The sequence below is a fragment of the Loxodonta africana genome, chromosome 15, assembly GCF_030014295.1.
Source record: "Loxodonta africana isolate mLoxAfr1 chromosome 15, mLoxAfr1.hap2, whole genome shotgun sequence".
Lineage (NCBI taxonomy): Eukaryota > Metazoa > Chordata > Mammalia > Proboscidea > Elephantidae > Loxodonta > Loxodonta africana.
Window position 1 is genome coordinate 70,771,788 of NC_087356.1, and position 18,865 is coordinate 70,790,652.

Below are 18,865 nucleotides of genomic sequence, written 5' to 3' on the forward strand. Positions count from 1 at the left end.
AACAACAAGAAAAAAAACTATTTCTCATTAAAAAACAATAAAAAAATTTCAATAAATTATTTAAAATTTTAGAGGACTTTAATTTTGACAATAATCCACAAAGTAGTAATCATGTGAAAATTGCCAATACCAGAGATTGAGATTACTTTATAAAAACTTTCATCATTAGTATTGTACTTGAAACATCTTGGAACAGGAAAGCAGAGGACACCACAGAAGGTGCAATTTTGGCCTTATATTTACTCGTTTTCAGGTATCACTTATACAGTGTAAACACAAATACCTTCAGCAAACATTAAGTGATAGAATGACACCTTGCTCTTATTGAAAGAGAATTTTAGATGAAATTGACACTTTGGGAAAGATAATGGCTTTTTGATTTACTTCAAGTTGTGAACTTCATTATGTCATTTTTTCCATACACCATTCACAGAGCAATCTGAGTATGGATAAATGACAAGCACAGGATTCATCCCTGTGGGATCTAGTCCAGATGCTGATCTAATTGAAATCACACAAAAATGTTAATTATTGCTATCACAATTTTTTTCCAGCTCTTATGTTCTTTGCATCTAGCATGTATTTTACATGTGCTTTGTTTTTAGCAGAATGGTATTTCCAGGACATATCAGTATTAGCACAATTGTTTTATTATTACTCTCATGTTCCGTAATATGTCAAACTTATCTGTGCTCTTAGGAAAGCATCATGCACATCTATACTGAAAATCCACAGAGCCACAATGAACAACTCACTTAAGTCTCTCAAGTTTCAGTTTTTTCATCTATAAAATGGAAATAATAAGCTCATACCACATAGGGTTTCTGGGAAAAATATATCAAGTAATATTTATGAAGTGCCCAGACAGTTCTAATCACATGGTAAGCACAGAATGAATAGTAATATTGCCCTCACATTCATTCTTATCCCAACACTCTTTTCACTTTATTTTTAACACATCATCAGTCTTTGCTGATATCTTTTGAATCTCTTTCTTTTGAGCATAGACCAGTCATCACAGTATCTCAAGCAAAAAACTAATCAACATCTTTGAAAACATGCACCTCAGAGATACACACATTCTTTCTGCTTTTGTCTTTAATGCCATCAAGGGATTGAAAAAAGATCTGATCTGAAGGTGAGTGCAAAACACACCAAGACAACATGCCTAACACATGCAAGGACAACATGGTCTAAATACCATGCAATATTTCATGACAGAGTAGAACTACTACATATGGTTTTCTACGCTGTAATCTTTACAGAAGCAGATTGCCAGGTCTTCCCCCTGGGGGATTTGAACTGCCAACCTTCCAGTTTGCAACTGAGTGCTTAGCCATTTACTGCCAGGACCCTCAATATTCTAAGTTATCAGAACAGTTCTTTTGATGTTCAGAGCCTGGTCAGTACTAAGACCCACTCTTATGACACAGAAATTTAAAAAAAAGATATAATTCCCTCTGATGTGTTTTTGCTTGACCCATAATATTGGGATCCCAGAATCTTTAATTCCAACATAAAGCAGGGACAGGTTGAGAGAACTGGAGATACCTGAATGATAAGACTTGGATTTGTTTCACACTGCATAAATACTTACCTCAAATTTCTTCTTCTCTACCTCCATAGATTTCCCAGAGGAAAATGGCAGCAGGAAATCACTCCACGATGACTGAGTTCATCCTCATTGGGCTAACAGAAAAGCCAGAACTCCAGCTGCCTCTCTTTCTTTTCTTCCTAGAAGTCTATGTGGTCAGGTGGTGGGGAACCTGGCCATGATCACACTGATCAGGCTCAGTTCTCACCTTCATACCCCCATGTACTATTTCCTCAGCAGTTTGTCGTTCATTGATCTCTGCCATTCCACTGTCGTTACCTCAAAAATGCTGGTGAGCTTTGTGACAGAGAAGAACACCATCTCCTACCCTGAATGCATGACTCAGCTCTACTTCTTCCTTATTTTTATTATATCAGAATGTCATATGTTGCCTGTGATGGCATATGATCGCTATGTTGCCATCTGTAACCCATTGCTTTATAATGTCACCATGTCTTATCAGGCCTGCTCCTGGTTGGTAGTTGAGGTATATATGATGGGCTTGATTGGTGCCACAGCTCACACAGGTTGCATGCTAAGAGTGTTTTTTTGTAAGGCTAAAATAATTAACCACTACTTCTGTGATCTTTTTCCATTACTGGAACTCTCCTGCTCCAGCACTTACATCAATGAACTGGTAGTTTTGTGCTTCAGTGCATTTAACATTCTTGGGCCAACCTTGGCCATTGTTGGCTCCTATGTCTTCATCATTGCCAGCATCCTGCTAATCTGCTCCACTGAGGGCAGGTCCAAAGCCTTTAGCACATGCAACTCCCACATCTTGGCTGTTACACTCGTCTATGGTTCTGCAGCATTCATGTACCTGCAACCATCAAATGTCAGCTCCATGGACCAAGGAAAAGTGTCTTCTGTGTTTTACGCAATTTTTGTGCCAATGATGAACCCCCTGATCTATAGCCTGAGGAATAAAGACGTCAAAGTTGCTCTCAGTAAAATCATTGAGAAAAGACTATTTTGCATTAGTAAAAGTTTGTAATTCTTGGAGAAGATTCAGTAAAGAAGGATTCCAGAGACTGAACATATATACATAAGTAGTGAGATTATTGCCAACACTTGATTATTTGAAAGAAAGGTCCCAAGGATAAGACTGGATTCATAGTGTCACATGGAGGGCTGCCACATGCAGGCAACGTCAATTCTAGGAAGTCCCAGAGATCACCAGTAGTAACCAATGTTACCTCTAATCATTTTTTTTTTTAATCTTCGAAGGCCTTTATGTGGGGAGATTATAATTTATATACATGGGATTTGACACTTTGTTAGATAAGACTTACCTATTATAATTTATAAAACGATCCCTTTGGTCTGTATCCTTTGATCTCAATACTTTCTGTATTTTCCCTTGTTTACTAACACACCCTTCTGGAAAAAATTGATCTCTAAAGTAAATAGTTTTTAACCATTTGAAGTCTACAAAATTCAATCCCTACCAGTTACTAAGTGCAGAGAACTGTATTAAGGAATATGGGAGCAGATGGTGGATGATAAGACATAACTGCTGCCCACAAGGTGATAGCGTTATGGAGGAAGAGAATGATAGACTAATCAAGGCTAAGTTCATTATGTGTGTTTTTGCCTATTTCTTTATGCAACATTCTTTTCTTTTTCATTGTTTTAATACTGTGTTACCACTTCCATTTCCCTGAGAATTCTATATCCCTGTTTCTAAAGATTTTTCTCTTTACCAGTATTATAGAATTACAGATGTAGAAAGGACATTCTTTGATTTTTTCATTGAAATCATGTGAAAAGTTAAAATTGGAAAATTGTTTTCTGACTAATTACATGTACCCCTCTTACCCAAAGACTCGATATTTATTCTGGAAAAAAAAATTGGCAGAATTATTTTGTAGAGGATATTTGTCTAGGGCTTCAACTAAAAATTTGTGGGTCTCCATTCTGACTTATAAAAGAGGGAGTGTAAAGCAGAAAATGTGACTCAGATGATAGTTTAGAAAGACTTCCAAGTAATAAATTTCTTTCTCTTTGCCTTTCCCAACTAAGCTCCCATTGATGCTGTTTAGAATCAAACTGCTGACCTTTTGGTTAGCAGCTGTAGCACTTAACCACTACACTACCAGGCTTTCCATTTTTAGAATAGCAACCCAAAAACTCTTTTTAGTTTTCCTGAGGGACAATAAAGTAAACTAAAAAAATAAAATAACCAAACCCACTGCCATGGAGTTGTTCCTATTAATACCTCTCAGCAGCTCTTGGTGGCACCAGCTCCCACAAGCTCCTCCTGCCAGTTGCTGAACATCCATATCTTCTCTTGCTGGTGGTAGCACCACCTGGATGTATTTCCCCATCTCTCCTTAGAATGGTTCTTTAGGCTCTTAAAGACAAGATAGTTCACTTTACTTTGAGAATCACTTCTAGATTAGAGCTCCTAGTGTGTTCTTTCTAATGCATCTGAGATTCAAAGCCTCCAAAACAGTTGCAGTAAGGAGACATGCATGGACATCTCCAAATAACATCACACTCTTTACTGCTCATGCCTATGAAGCTGTGCACAGAGGCAGAGCACAGGGCTACTGGGTCTTTTTTGACTAAGCATGAGCATTTATACCTGGTTGAAGTGTATTTTTAAAATCATCTGACTGGACTGGCATGCATAAAACTGTGCTTGCCATCAAATTGATAACATTAATTCTTCAATGTGATATCATCCTTTATCTCATCACATAAAATCACAAGTTGTCATGAGAGAGGTGAGGATATTTCCCTCTTTGGAAACTAGAAGATATTTCTTTCCTGGCTTTCTATGCACTTACTAATCTGTCCTTATATCCACATCTCATGTTTTAATACTGCAAAAAAACTGTGTATATCTATATACGTATGTGATTCATATATTTGTATATATTTATGTTTAACACATATGTATATGTATGTGTATTATATACATAAATATGTACTACTTGGAGATGTTTTACAAGGGCTACTTGTGAGTAATTTTTATTATGTTACTCCAGGCGTTGACCAAACAACATACAGTGAGAAACTTTTTTTTCCCCGATTGATGAGTGATAGGTTGAAGTAAACTTTTATAAGAATTATATGTGTTTCAGAGTATTTATTTATATAATAAAACTTTTCAAAGGTGTTAATGAAGATAAAATTGTCTGAGCTATCTCTGATTATTATAAGAACTGGTAGAAGATATGCTGTAAAAATATCAGGATAGATATTAGACAGATTCCAAAATAGGAATAAAGTTCTGTTCTACTCTGTCCTATAGGGTTGCTATGAGTCGGAATCGACTCAACGGCACTGGGTAGGTATAATAAAGAGGGAGGGAGAGAAAAAAAAAATACCTTTTACAAATTAGAAAAGTACAAAGTACACAGAGCTTATCGAGTACCCTCACCATACCAAAACAAAACTCATTGCCATTGAGATGGTTCCAACTCATAGTGACTATACGGGACAGAGTAGAATTGCCCCAAAGGTTTTCCAAGCAGCACCTGGTGGATTCAAACTGCCAACCTTTTTGTTAGTAGCCGAGCTCTTAACTGTGCCACCGGGGCTCCAAGTATCGTTACAGAAGGTTACATATAATCAAAAGCTTTAATAATAGGTAAAAATGTGATATATTAAATATATTCTAACATTAAGCCCTGTGATGATTTTGGATAATGTTCTCATACTGTTTTTTTTTTTTTCTCTCTCATTCCCTCTGATATATTTTAATACCCAAAAGGAGCCAATTCTTCATTTACAATTTGCATTTTCATGGACCATCAGTGTGCCACAGGGACAGACTTCAGACAGAATTGACTTTAACCTTCTGTTATAGTTAGAATTAGGTTTGACTGTGAGTGCACACGCACACACACACGTACACACACACACACACACACACAGCAGAGTGCCTTAAACCAGAAGACAATTCAAGGTTCATTCATCAGCAACACAAGCTTCTTTTAACTTGTTCCTCTGTTGAGTCCAACATGTAGATTTTACTTTATGGTCCCAGATAATAGCTCCAAATCCATCATTCATTTCCACCACCCAGTCAGCAGAAAGGAAGTTGTGAAGATGAAGAGAATAACCCCTCAATGGAAGAACCCTACCAAGAAGTGACACTGCTACCCACTAATAACCTTTTGGTGAGACTTAGTTGCATGTCCAAACCCAGATGCAAGGGAGGCTGAGAAATGTCATGGATATCCTATATGGCCATATGCCAGACTAAGATTCAGGACGACTATTACTGAGGAAGAAAGGGGAATAAATATAAAGAATATTTAGCAGTTTCAGCCACATCTTACAAAATTTGTATTTAGCCACAGGCTGTGTCGGTTTCTCAAGAGTTTAACATTTGGATGAGGCATTGTATCCAAGAAGAATAATAGTGTTATATGTGATTAAAACAAAATGCATAATGCAAAAATAAAATGTGTCAATATTTTGATAAATATTAAGATATGCTAGAAAGTTATAAACTATGCTGGGTGGGCTAGTTCATAGAATTTCTTAACTAAACTGGGCTCATGTCTACGGCCTTGCCTTCATTCATACTGCTTGCCTATCCTGAAATGGCCCTTGATTCCATCCTTCCTTTCCAAATTTTACTCACCTTTTAATGAAAAACTCAAGTGTCTATTTCTCCATGTATTTTTGACCACTCCAGGCTATCATTAGGCACATTTATAGTTCATCACACATTCTATAATAATAATGTCTTTTATAATATAAATAATATAGTGGACATATATAATATGTCCATAATAATAATAATAATGTTCTTTCTGGTATTGTTACCATTGGTGAATGCATATCTCTATCAAGATTGTCAAATTCTTAAGAAGAGAAAACTGAGCTTTGCATTAGGTTATATTTCTTGGTCTATAGTTATATAGCTATTGCTATTGAGCTTGCAGTGGAGTCATTTCACCTCATAGAGACCATGTTGGATAGAGTACAGCTGCCCCATAGGTTTTCCTAGGCTGCAAATTTTTCAATAGCAGATCACCACATCTTTTCTCCCGAGGTGCATCTGGTGGGTTCGAACTGCTAACCTTTCAGTTAGCAGCCTAGCGCTTCACCTATTGTGACACTAACGCTCCTTATATAATTATTGATAAGCAGAATTTTCCAAGAGTGTTTTGGATTATTCTGTTACTAATTTTTTTCCCTTCTCATTCCAATTAGCAAAAATGACAAAAATAAGCATATTAAAGCCCTGCATCTATCAGCAATTAAAATATTTTTTTCTTTTTCTCTTTTTTTTACATTATACATACTTGGAATCACAGCATATTGGTGTTGACATTTTACCATTCAACTGAACAGTATGCCCATTTTATGCCACTTTACCTTCCCCCTTTATAATACAATTGTTTTAAATTTATCTTCTGTATGCATTGAGAACCATGATAGAAAGTGATATTTTTTTCTTCAATCATCGTACTTAATTTAGAAATAAACAAATAATAAAGAAAGAAAGAAAAAGAAAGAGAAGGAACATGCATTGCATTTATCCATTTTTTATTTTTCTGTTGTTCTTTCTTTTTTTATAATTTCCTTTCTGTTTAAAAAACTTTCTTTAGCCATACTTTAACAAAGGCTTGCTACTAATAAATTATTTTGATTTTCCTTCATCTGAGAATGCTTGATTTCCCCTTCATTCCTGAAGAATATTTTTATTGTACATAGAATTCTGGGTTGACATTCCTTTTCTTTGAGCACTTGAAAAATGTTATGCCACTTCCCTCTGGCCTTCATTGTACATGATGGGATATTTACGGTCATCCAAATTTTTTCCCAGTAAGTTATCATTTCTCTGTTGCTGCTTTAAATTTTGCCTTTGTTTTAGTGTCAAGAAGTTTATCAATACTGTGTCTTGGTGTGTATTTCTCTAAATTTATCCAGTTAAATTCTCCCAGCTTCTTGAATATTTGCTTGTGTTTTTTGCCATGTTGGGAAAGTATCCAGCCATTATTTCTTCAAGTACTTTTTCAGTTCCATCCTCTTTCTTCTCTCTTCATAAGATTCCAATAATATGAAGGTTACATCTTTTGTTATTCTATTGTTCTTTCTTCAAGCTCACTTATTCTTTCTTTGTCTCCTTCATTCTGTCCTTGTGCCTATCCATTGAGTTATTTTGATAATTGTGTTTCTCAGTTTCAAAATTTCCATTTGGTTCTTCTTTATATCTTCTCATTCTTTGCTGAAACTTTCTATTTTTTTGCTGAGACTAATTTTCCATTTGTTTCAAATGTGTTTGCAATTGTTTGTTGAAGTATTTTTGTTACAACTACTTGAAGAAATTTTTCAGATAATTCTAACATCTCTGTAATCTCAGTGCTAGTGTTTATTTTTCTTTTTTTCATCAGAATTGATATTTTCCTGGCTCTTGGTAGATAGGGTAATTTTCAGCTTAAACCTGAACATTTTGAATATTATGTTAGAAGACAAATAAGTAAGATCTTATTTATCTCATCAGTTTAAATTGGCTTCATCTTGTATTGGTCTGGCAAGAGAAGAGAGGGTCATAGTCAGGTAGGGGTGGAAGTCAAGGTATCCTCCACTGATACCCAAGGATTGGCTCCTCCTTACCGAAAAAAAAAAAAAAAAAGAAGAAGAAGAAAAAGAAAACACTTAAGGCAGGGCCAAAATGGAAGAATAAGCAGACACTTCCTGTCATCCCTCTTACAACAAAGACCTGAAAAAACAAGTGAATTGAATTTACAAGACAACCTAGGAACCCTAATCATCAAAGATAAAGCTGAAGCTGATCAGCAAAAACAAAATTAACAATAATGAAAGAGATGAAAAGAAAATACATAGAAAAAAGAACTCAGCGCAGAAAAGTAAGCAGAACAAAGAAACTGCCAACAGCACACACACAATACATCAAAATGACAGCAGTAAACTCATATCTATAAATAACTAAACTGAATGTAAATAGCCTAAATGCACCAGTAAAGAGACAGAGAATGGCAGAATGGATTAAAAAAAAGTCCATCTATATGCTGTCTACAACGGACACACCTTAGACACAAAGACATAAACAAACTAAAATTCAAAGGATGGAAAAACTATATGTCAAGCAAACAACAACCAGAAAAAAGCGGGAGTGGCAATATTAATCTCCAATAAAATAGACTTTAAAGCAAAATCCACCGTAAAGGATAAAGAAGAATGATTAAAGGGTCAATACACCAGGAGGACATAACCATAATAAATACATATGCACCTGATACAGGGCTCCAAATACACCCAGCCAGTACGTAGGATGAATTCTAACAGCATTGAAAAGAGAAACAGCTCCACAATTTTAGAAGACTTCAACACAGCACTTTTGGTGAAGGACAGAGCATCTAGAATGAAACTCAATAAAGACACTGAAGATCTAAATGCCACAATCAACCAATTTGACTTCATAGACATGCAGAACATTCCCCCCAACAGCAGCAAAGTGTTCATTTTTTTAGTTACAATTACAGTTTTATTATAGCTAAAGGACATAAAAGAGGAAACCAACAGGACAAAGTCTGGAATGGTTCCCAAAACTAGCTTCCATGTCACAAAGGACTCATTACTCTCCCTGTGCGTTGATGCCTCTCACCCATGAGAAGGTTCTTGTAGCTTTTGTCTCCAGAGTTTTTATACTGGAGTCTCATTACATAGGCATGATTGACTGAACCATTACGCATGTGATTGAACTCAACCTCTAACCTCCTTCCCTGAGTTGAGGCCGACATCATGTGCTGGGTCCTTCTGGCTTAACCAGTCCTAACCCAAGAGTCACCTCATTAGCATAACCTGCCAGGTAGCTGTGGTCTGGAGTCCTTCCATAAATAACAAAAACTGCAGTTGCTGAGAGAAATTCTAAGGCTTTAGAAGTTGTTTCTCAGAAGCCAAGGACAAAGATCTTTTTCTTCTTTTTAGGTATCTTCAGCATCTTTTTTTTTTTTTTTTTAATTTTGCTTTAGTTGGAGGTTTACAGAACAAATCATTTTCTCACGGGACAATACACATATTTTTTGTTTCTTGGTTGCCAAGCCCAGAACGTGTCAACAGTCTCCTCTTTTAGATCTTGGGCTCCCCATTACCATCTTTCTTGTCCACTCCTGCCTTATCTTCCTTGCCCTTGGGCTGGTATGCTCATTTAGTTTTCTTTTGTTTTATGGGCCTATCTAATCTTTGGAAATCCTGGTGGTGTAGTAGTTAAGCACCTGAGCCTCAGTAGTGACTTCACTACTGAGTTAAAAGGGTGCCTGAAGGCCATATTCTCAAGGTTCCTCCAGTCTCTGTCAGACCAGTAAGCCTGATCCTTTTTATTTATGAGTTAGAATTTTGTTACACATTTGTTTTCAGCTCTGTCCAGGACCCTCTATTGTGATCCCTGTCAGAACAGTCAGTGGTAGTAGCCAGGCACCATCTAGTTGTGCTGAACTCAGTCTGGTGGAGGCTGGGGTAGTTGTGATCCATTAGTCCCTTGTACTAATCTTCCCTACATATCTTTGGTTTTCTTCATTCTTCCTTGCCACAGATGGGTTGGGACAAGTGGAGTATCTTAGATGGACCCTCACAAGCTTTTTAAGACCACAAACGCCGCTCACCAAAGTAGGATGTAGAACGTTTTCTTTATAAACTATCTTATGACAGTTGAGCTAGATGCTCCCGAGACCATGGTCCACAACCTCCAGTCCAGTAATTCCATCCCTCAGGGTGTTTCAGTGTGTAAAGCTTTCATGACCTTACTGACTTATCCAGTATTGTACACTATCTTACCCTTCACCAAGTTACCACTTGTCTATTGTATTGTTAGTTTTTTTTTCCTTCCTCCACTCCCTAGTAACTACCAAATATTGTTTCCTTCTGTCTGCAAACTTTTTCATGAGTTTTAATAATATTGGTCTCATACAATATTTGCCCTTTTGTGACTGACCTATTTCACTCAGCATAATGCCCTCCAGATTCATTCATGTTCTGAGATGTTTCACAGGTTTATCACTGTTCTTTACTATTATGTAGTATTCCATCGTGTGTATGTACCATAGTTTGTTTATCCATTCATCTGTTGATGGGCTCTTAGGTTGTTTTCATCTTGTTGTTATTGTGAATAATGCTGCAATGAACATGAGTGTGCATACATCTACTGGTGTGGCTTATTTCCCCAGAATATATTTCTAGGAGTGGGATAGCTGGATCATATGGAATTTCTATTTCTAACTTTTTAAGGAAGTGTCATGTCGTTTTCCAAAATGGTTGTACCATTCTGCATTCCCACCAACAATGCATAAGAATTCCAATCTCCCTGTAACCTCTCCAACATTTGTTATTATTATTATTATTTTTTAATTTGTACCAGTAATGTTGGAGTGAGATGGTATTTCATTGTAGGTTTGACTTGCATTTTTCTAATGGCTATCTTGAGCATTCCCTCATGTGTCTGTTAGCTCCCTGTCTTCTTTGGTAAAGTGTCTGTTAATATCCTTTGCCCATTTTTTATTTGGATTACTTTGTCTTTTGTTTTAGAGGTGATGGATTTTCCCACAGATTTTTAGAGATTATACCTTTGTTGTATTTGTAAAATCCATTTGTTAAAAAGACTGCCTTTTTCCCATTTAATGGAGTCTGGGGACAAATGTTGTATGAGAAAACTATTATAAGAATTCAAGATTAGGTTTACACATGGAAAAAAAAAAACCGATGTTTATTGAGGGTGAGGAGGTAGGGAAAGGGGAAATCACTTACTAGATAGTAGACAAGTGTCAACTTCAGTGAAGGAAAGGACAACGCACAATAGAGTGGAAGTCAGGACAACTGGACAAATGCAAAAGCTTAGAAGTTTCCTAAACATATCCAAACACTTTGAAGGACTGAATATTTGGGGCTGGGAATGGGGACCATAGTCTCGGGGGACATCTAGGTCAATTGACATAACATATATTATAATGAAAATGTTCCACATCCTACTTTGGTAATTAACAGCTAGGGTCTTAAAAGCCTGCAAGCAGCCATCTAAGATACATCTATTGGTCCCATCGCACTTGGAGCAAAGGAGAATGAAGAAAACCAAAGACACACAAAAAATACTAGCCCAAAGAGCTAAAGGACCACATGAAGCAGAGATTGCACCAGCCTGAGACCAGAAGAACTAGATGGTTCTCGGCTACCAAAAGCAACTGCCCTGACAAGGATCACAATAGACAGTCCAGAACAGAGCAGAAGAAAAATGTAGAACAGAATTCAAATTCATTTAAAAGACCAGGACTACAGGTCTGACAGAGACTAAAGGAATCCCTGAAACCTTGGTCCCCAGATGCTCTGCTAACCCAAAACTGAAATCATTCCTGAAGCCTACATTTCTGAAAAAATTCGAACAGGTCTATAAGACAAAATACAGCACACATGAGAAGTGTGCTTCCTAGTTCAATCAAACTTGATACAAGACCAAATAGGCAGCTCCTGTCCAGAAGCAGAATGAGAAGGCAGGAAGGGACAGGAACTGGATGAATGGACATGGGGAACCCAGGGTGGAAAGGGGTAGCATGCTGTCACATTGTGGGGATTGCAATCAATGTCACAAAACAATATGTGCATACAGTTTTGAATGAGAAATTAACAAGAGCTGTAACCTTTCACCTAAACCACGATAAGAAACATAAATACAAAAAATAAGATCAATGGGAGCATCCACCCCGGTAAACTCAACTCTAAAATTTATTTCAATTATTGTATGTATTAATTGTAATTATTATATGAAACAATATAACATTTAATAAATATTTTGAGTCAATATTTAAAAACGTAAGTTTTGTACCTAACAATGTAATTCAGTCTTTATAAACCAAAGCAAACCTGTGGTCCTCAAGTCAACTCTGACTCATAGTGACCCTATACAACAGGGTAGAACTGCCCCGTAGGGTTTTCAAGGAGCAGCTAGTGGATTCTAACTGCTGACATTTTGGTTAGCAGTCAAGCTCTTAACCATTATTACACCAGGACTCCAAACAAACATTAACCTCTAACAATTTTAATTTATTTTGTTTCATAAGAAAAGCAAAAAACAAAAAATAACACTTTAAACTAGAAGCAGAAAGGAATCTTGTTAGACAAGATTTAGTAGACTAGTGGTTCTTTCACCCAGGGAGCTTGCTGAGAAGTCCTTTGATTTCATCCCCAAAAAGTTTTTATCAATGGTTAGTGGGGAAATTCCTAAATTAAAATTCGGGGGGGGGGGGGGCGGTGTTTACCAAAAAGCCTGCAGTTCAAATCCACTGGAGCCTCCTTGGAAATCTTATGGGGCAGTTCTACTCTGTCCTGTAGGGTTGTTATGAGTCCAAATTGACTTACTGACAGCACATTTCATTTTTAGGTGGTAGTCCTGATTTTTCTGCTCATCAGCTGTGGAAAAATCACTAACATTAACTGAGTTTTATCTTCTTTATCTGTAGAACAGGATTCACAATTTATACCAGACCTTTACCGGGACTTGCTGAAATGAGATAACATATGTGAGTATGTTTTTATAAAGTTTGAATCTCTAACAAATGAGAGGAAGTACATATCTGAACAGCCCACTACGTATGCACAGCCTTTTGGTAGACACAGAGCTAACTCAGAGCATGGGAGTATAAACTATTTATGTAATGACAGGAATGTATTTTCTTCTTTCTTCTTACAGAATGCTCAGTGTATAGAAGGTGATGGGGTCAATTTGTGGGCTAAAGTTGACAGGAAAGGCAAACTATTGCCTCCTCTAGCTGGACATCTACCCAACTAAAAAGGGGGATAACAGAGAATTGGAGGGATTCCCTTTCCATCCATAAGAAAGAAGAAAGTGAACCCAAGATAAAGAAAGAGTGAACCTGCTATCACTGGATGGATATGCTGGTGTTTGTTCTAAATGTAGAGATTAAGGTAGATGGCTACTGGTGGAACTAATTTAAAATAGTCAAGATATAGAAAAGTAATCTAAATAAAGGCATCATTGCTTTATAATGATAAAGGCTGATAATAATTTAGACTCAGTGTAAATATTCCTTTCATACATTTTAACTTATACCCTGAGAGAATTAAAGTCCGTGATGTTTATGACTAACAGAGACTCAGAAATATTTTCCCTCAATGATTGACTAATTTAACATCTTCTTAGAATTCCAGAGAAACAACACACCTTTTAGATTAATCTCAAGGATCCTTGTCTCCTGGGAATCCAAAATAAAGCTGTGTTGTGAGATCTCTGAAACATAGGCCTTGCAGATGAATTGTGAGTTTCAGAGTACAGTTTATATTCAGTCCATGGAAATAACACAACTGAGAATGAACATGGCCAAAACCATGGAGTGCAGATGGTGGAAGTTTTCACTTTTTAAATGAGAAAAAAAGCCCGAGAAGCACAAAAACAAGAAAAGGTCTTGAGTACCTTGGTTGCTTCTAGGGAAATGAAATCCAGCCATTAATTACATTATAAAAATTAAAAATAATCTTAACCTTTAAAAAGATTTCCAAGAAAAGCATTTATAGCATTGTTCGTCACCTAGATCAACGAGTCACAGTCCTTCAATCCCTTGTTCTGTGAATTGCATTTTTCTCAAGGCTTGATAAAAATGGAAGAGACCTTGAAGTTAATAGCGTTCAAAGCTTTTTCTTTGGAAATGAGGCAACAAAGGTCATGATATGACTGAGGTCACTTAAATAGAAGCTTTTACATTGTGACTTCTCCATACTGAATTAAATACCACTGCAGGAAAATAGGCTGTTGAGTCCACAGACTGCACTAGTAACTGAATATTTAGCTAAGTTTATCCCCACACATGTATAACCAAAAAAAAAAAAAAAAAACCCGTTGCCCTTGAGTTGATTCTGACTCATAGCAACCCACGCATATTTAGGACACATTACTCAGAGACGCATCTCTGTCCAACTCGGTTCATTCCTGATTCAGAATAATAGATGTTGGTTTTGATACCACATCTAAAAAATAAAATGAAATAACTAATTATGGTTCTAAAAAAAAGCAATTGATTTTAGAGGATCAATACTACTAATTAACACAGTCAAAAATAGAGTTAAGGGAAAGTGTATTGAGGCACCAAGGAGGAAACAATGAAGAGAGAATTAGAAGCCAATAGAAAAATGAGTAAATGTCTCCTTCTTGCTTTAGAGAGTAATCATCTTGACAATAAGGCCCATGTCTAACTCATTTTTATGTCTCTTAAGATTCCCAACTTTTTGTTTCACATATAATAAGAATTTGGTGTTTACCAGAAAATGAAAATAAATGAGTTAACTAATTTCGTATTGAAACTACTCCATAAGGCTTTCAAAGCCCTATCTACCTAATTCCACCCACTTCATCTCTTATTATTCGACAGGAAAAAAAAAATGTTCATTATCTTCAGAACAGTCTTCGTATTCCATAAGCACACTGCTTCATCCCATGTTCTTTTTATAATCATTCTACTCCACTTATTTAAAATTATTATTTATATATCCTATTTAGCTTTCTTTTCTTTGTCTACAATATCTAGTTGATACTAACTTTCTCTGGGTCTAAAGTAAATAATGGCCTGTCATTCAAATTCTGACTGAAGTATACTTTTGAGTCTTGCATTGCTTACTGTTTTGAAGCATGTTTTAGTATAGCCTCTGACTGACTACCAAGAAGGTATGCACTTTCCCTGTATCCCTTCAAGACCAATCTCATTTTAGTTGCTTAATAAATATTTTTTCCATTGAATATGATTCTTATAAGCATAGAGGTATAAAGCAAGGAGACCTAGAATGAAAACTTTATTTTATATCAAAGTCACCACATATTTATATTGGAATGTATTTCAATTAATAAATTCAATACTTTTCAGAGCTCTGATTCTAACCATCATGTTGAATTATTTATACTTTTGTTTTTACAAGTGAAGGGAGCAAAAATCTTAGGTTAAATTTGCAAGATGATTCCAATAACACAGTTTGGGCAGCAAACAGGTTATTCCCTGAACATCAGACTGCCACCAGTCTGATACCCTCAGCTCAGATGAAATTGAAGAGTAAGATAGTACACTATACCAGGGAAGTCAGCACAACTTGACCAACACAAAGTCATAGAAGCTTCATAGACGTTTAAAAACTCCCTGAGGACAAAGTTATTGGGCTGAAAGCTGGGGACCATGGCCTCAGGGGACATCTAGCTCAATTGTCATAACATAGATTATAAAGAAAATGTTCTACATCCTACTTTGGTGAGTAACATCTGGAGCCTTAGAAGCTTGTGAGTGGCCATCTGAGATCCTCTACTGGTCTAACCCACCTGGAACAAGAGAGAATGAAGAAAACCGAAGACACAAGAGAAAGATTAGTCCAAATGACTAATAGACCACAACTACCACAGCGTCCACCAGACTGAGTCCAACTATATGGTGCCAGGCTACCACCACTGATTGCTCTGAAAGGCTCACAATAAAGAGTCCAGAATGGAGATGGAGGAAAATGTAGAATGCAATTCAAACTCACACACACACACACACACACAAAACAGAATTACTGGTCTGATGGAGTCTGGAGAGATCCTCAGAGTATGGCCTCAAAACGCCCTTTTAACTCAGTACTAAAACCATTCTTGAGCTTCACCCTTCATCCAGAAATTAGATAGGTCCATAAAACAAACAATAATGCATGTAGCTCAGCCTTGTATATGAGATTAAATGGGAAAACCAGCCCAGTGGCGAGGACTAGGAGTCAGGTGGGGATAGGTAATCTGGACAAATGGAAATGAGGAATCAAATGTTGAGAAGGTGAGAGTGTTCACACATTGCAGGGCTGGCAATCAATACCACAAAACAATATACATGGGAGCCAACATGGCACTATAACCAAAAGCACCACTCCGTCCCTCCAGAGCAAAGACCCAAAAACTTAAGTCAAACAGAGACAAACATCAATCCTGGAACCCTGAGTGTCAAATGAAGAGACAAAGAACTCAGCCAAGCACCAAATGGAATAATAAACTGCCAGAGAACAGAGAGCAAGGAGAGGTATGAGCAGAGGTCCCCTATCAGCTAACACAGAATGGATTGGCTACCCTGGACTCAGGACAGAGATCAATGGACAGGGAATACATGAAAGCAGTTTCTCAGCGCTCCCAGCAGGAGACAGAGCACCTGGTAACCAAATATATACACTTTCCCACCTCACACCCTTCTTCCCCTTGCTTGGCTCTGGTAGTTTTCAGCCAACTGCAGTCTCTCAGTTGGGAGGTGCCAGCTCCATGCTGCTTGAATTCACCCTGCCCATATGGGCCAGCTCCCTCATTGCCTTTTCTTTTTTGCTGATGTTGATTTTTTCTCCATCTTTTGGTTTCTTCCCTGTCACTCACCTCCTCCCTCTCCTTTCTCTTGAACACCTGGCTCTATCAGCCATCTTTGCTTCTTCTTGACAGGCTGTGAAGCACTGCTTAGCTGAGAAACTGTTTCCCTGGTTTGCACCATCATGCTCATGGGATCCCTGAGGCCTTTTTTGTTTGTTCCTGTTTTGCTCTTTTTTGTTTTGTTTGACAGTTTCTTTTTCTTTTCGTGGCTTGGGAGCTCCTTCTAGCATTTCTTTTCCTTTCTTTTTTTTTATTTTATCTTTTTGTCTTTCTTCATTTCTCAGTTTCTCATCTTTCTATACTTACTTTCTTTTCCTGTCTCCTGGACACCTGGGGCTGTGTGCTATCTCTGCACCTTCTAGACAGGCTATAATGTGTGCTTTGATTCGCATTTCTTTAATGGCTAGTGATCACGAGCATTTCCTCATGTGTTTGTTAGCTGCTTCGATGTCTTCTTTGGTGAAGTGTCTGTTCATTTCCTTTGCCCCCTTTTTAATTGTATTAATTGTCTTTTTGTCACAGAGATGTTGGATTTTCTTGTAGATTTTAGAGATTAGACCTTCGTCTGATTTGTAATAGCCAAAAAATTTTTCCCAGTCTGTAGGTTCTCTTTTTACTGTTTTGGTGAAGCCTTTTGTTGAGTGTATTTAATTTTTAGAAGATCCCAGTTATTTACCTTATCTTCTCGACTTTGTGTGTTGTTGGTTATGGTTTCTATCCTGTTAATGCCGTGTATTAGGGCCTCTAAACTTGATCCCATTTATTCTTCTACAACCTCAGAGTTTTTGGCTTTATATTAAGGCCTTCGATCCATTTTGCATTAGTTTTTGTACATGGCGTGATGTAGGAGTCCTGTTTCATTTTTTTGCAGATGGACATCCAGTTTTGCCAACACCATTTGTTAAAAAGACTGTCTTTTCCCAATTTGATGGACTTTGGGCCCTTGTCAAAGATCAGGTAACCATAGGTGGATGGATTTACATCTGGGTTCTCAATTCTGTTCCATTGGTCATTGTACCAGTACCAGGCTGTTTTGACTACTGTAGCTGTATAGTATGTTCTAAGATCAGGTAAAGGAAGTCCTCCTACTTTATTCTTCTTCAGTAGTGCTTTAGTTATCCAGGGCTTTTTCCCTTTCCATATAAAGTTAATGGTAAGTTTTCCATCTCTTTAAAGAATGTTCCTGGTATTTGGATCTAGATTGTGTTGTATTTGTTAATCGCTTTGGGTAAAATTGTCATATTCACAATGTTGAGTCTGCCTATCCATGAGCATAGTATGTTTTTCCATTTATGGTCTCTTGCAGTAAGTGGTATTTTGTAGTTTTTTTGTATAGGTCCTTTACATTCCCAGTTAGATTTATTCTCAAGTATTTTATATTTTTAGGGGCCATTATAAGTAGTATTGTTTTTGTGATTTCCTTTTCTTGTTCCCTTACTGGTGTATAGGAATCCAACTGAGTTTTATACATTGATCTTTTATCCTGTTACTCTGCTGAATCTATTAGTTCCAATAGTTTTCTTGTATCTGGTAAAAATAAAATTAAAAAAAAAAATCACTGTCAAGTTCACTACCTGATTGGAGATTTAAATCCACTCAGAAGAAAGGTTTGATGAATTTCCAGAAAAACCAGGCATTAAAAACCTTATGGAACACTGTTCTCTGACACACATGGGATTGCCATGAGTCATAGTGAACTTGACAGTGATTTTTTTTTTTTTTTTTACTGGATATGAGTTGGAATTGACCAGACAGCAGTGGATTTGGTTTTGTTGTTTTATACTGTACACACATTTTTTGTTTAAAATTCTATCTCTGGTCCACTCAGATTTCTTAAGCATGTATTCTTCCTAACTTTTAAGCTTGTTTTTCCTTGATCTCAGAACTTTGCATTTCTTTGTCTTTGGAAGTTTTTAAAATATTTC

At 36.8% G+C, this 18,865-nt stretch overlaps 1 pseudogene; it reads left to right on the forward strand.

Moving 5' to 3' along the window:
- Positions 1-1,539: 1,539 nt before the first annotated feature.
- On the forward strand, positions 1,540-3,906 carry LOC100657473 (putative olfactory receptor 8G2; annotated as a pseudogene).
- Positions 3,907-18,865: the final 14,959 nt, after the last annotated feature.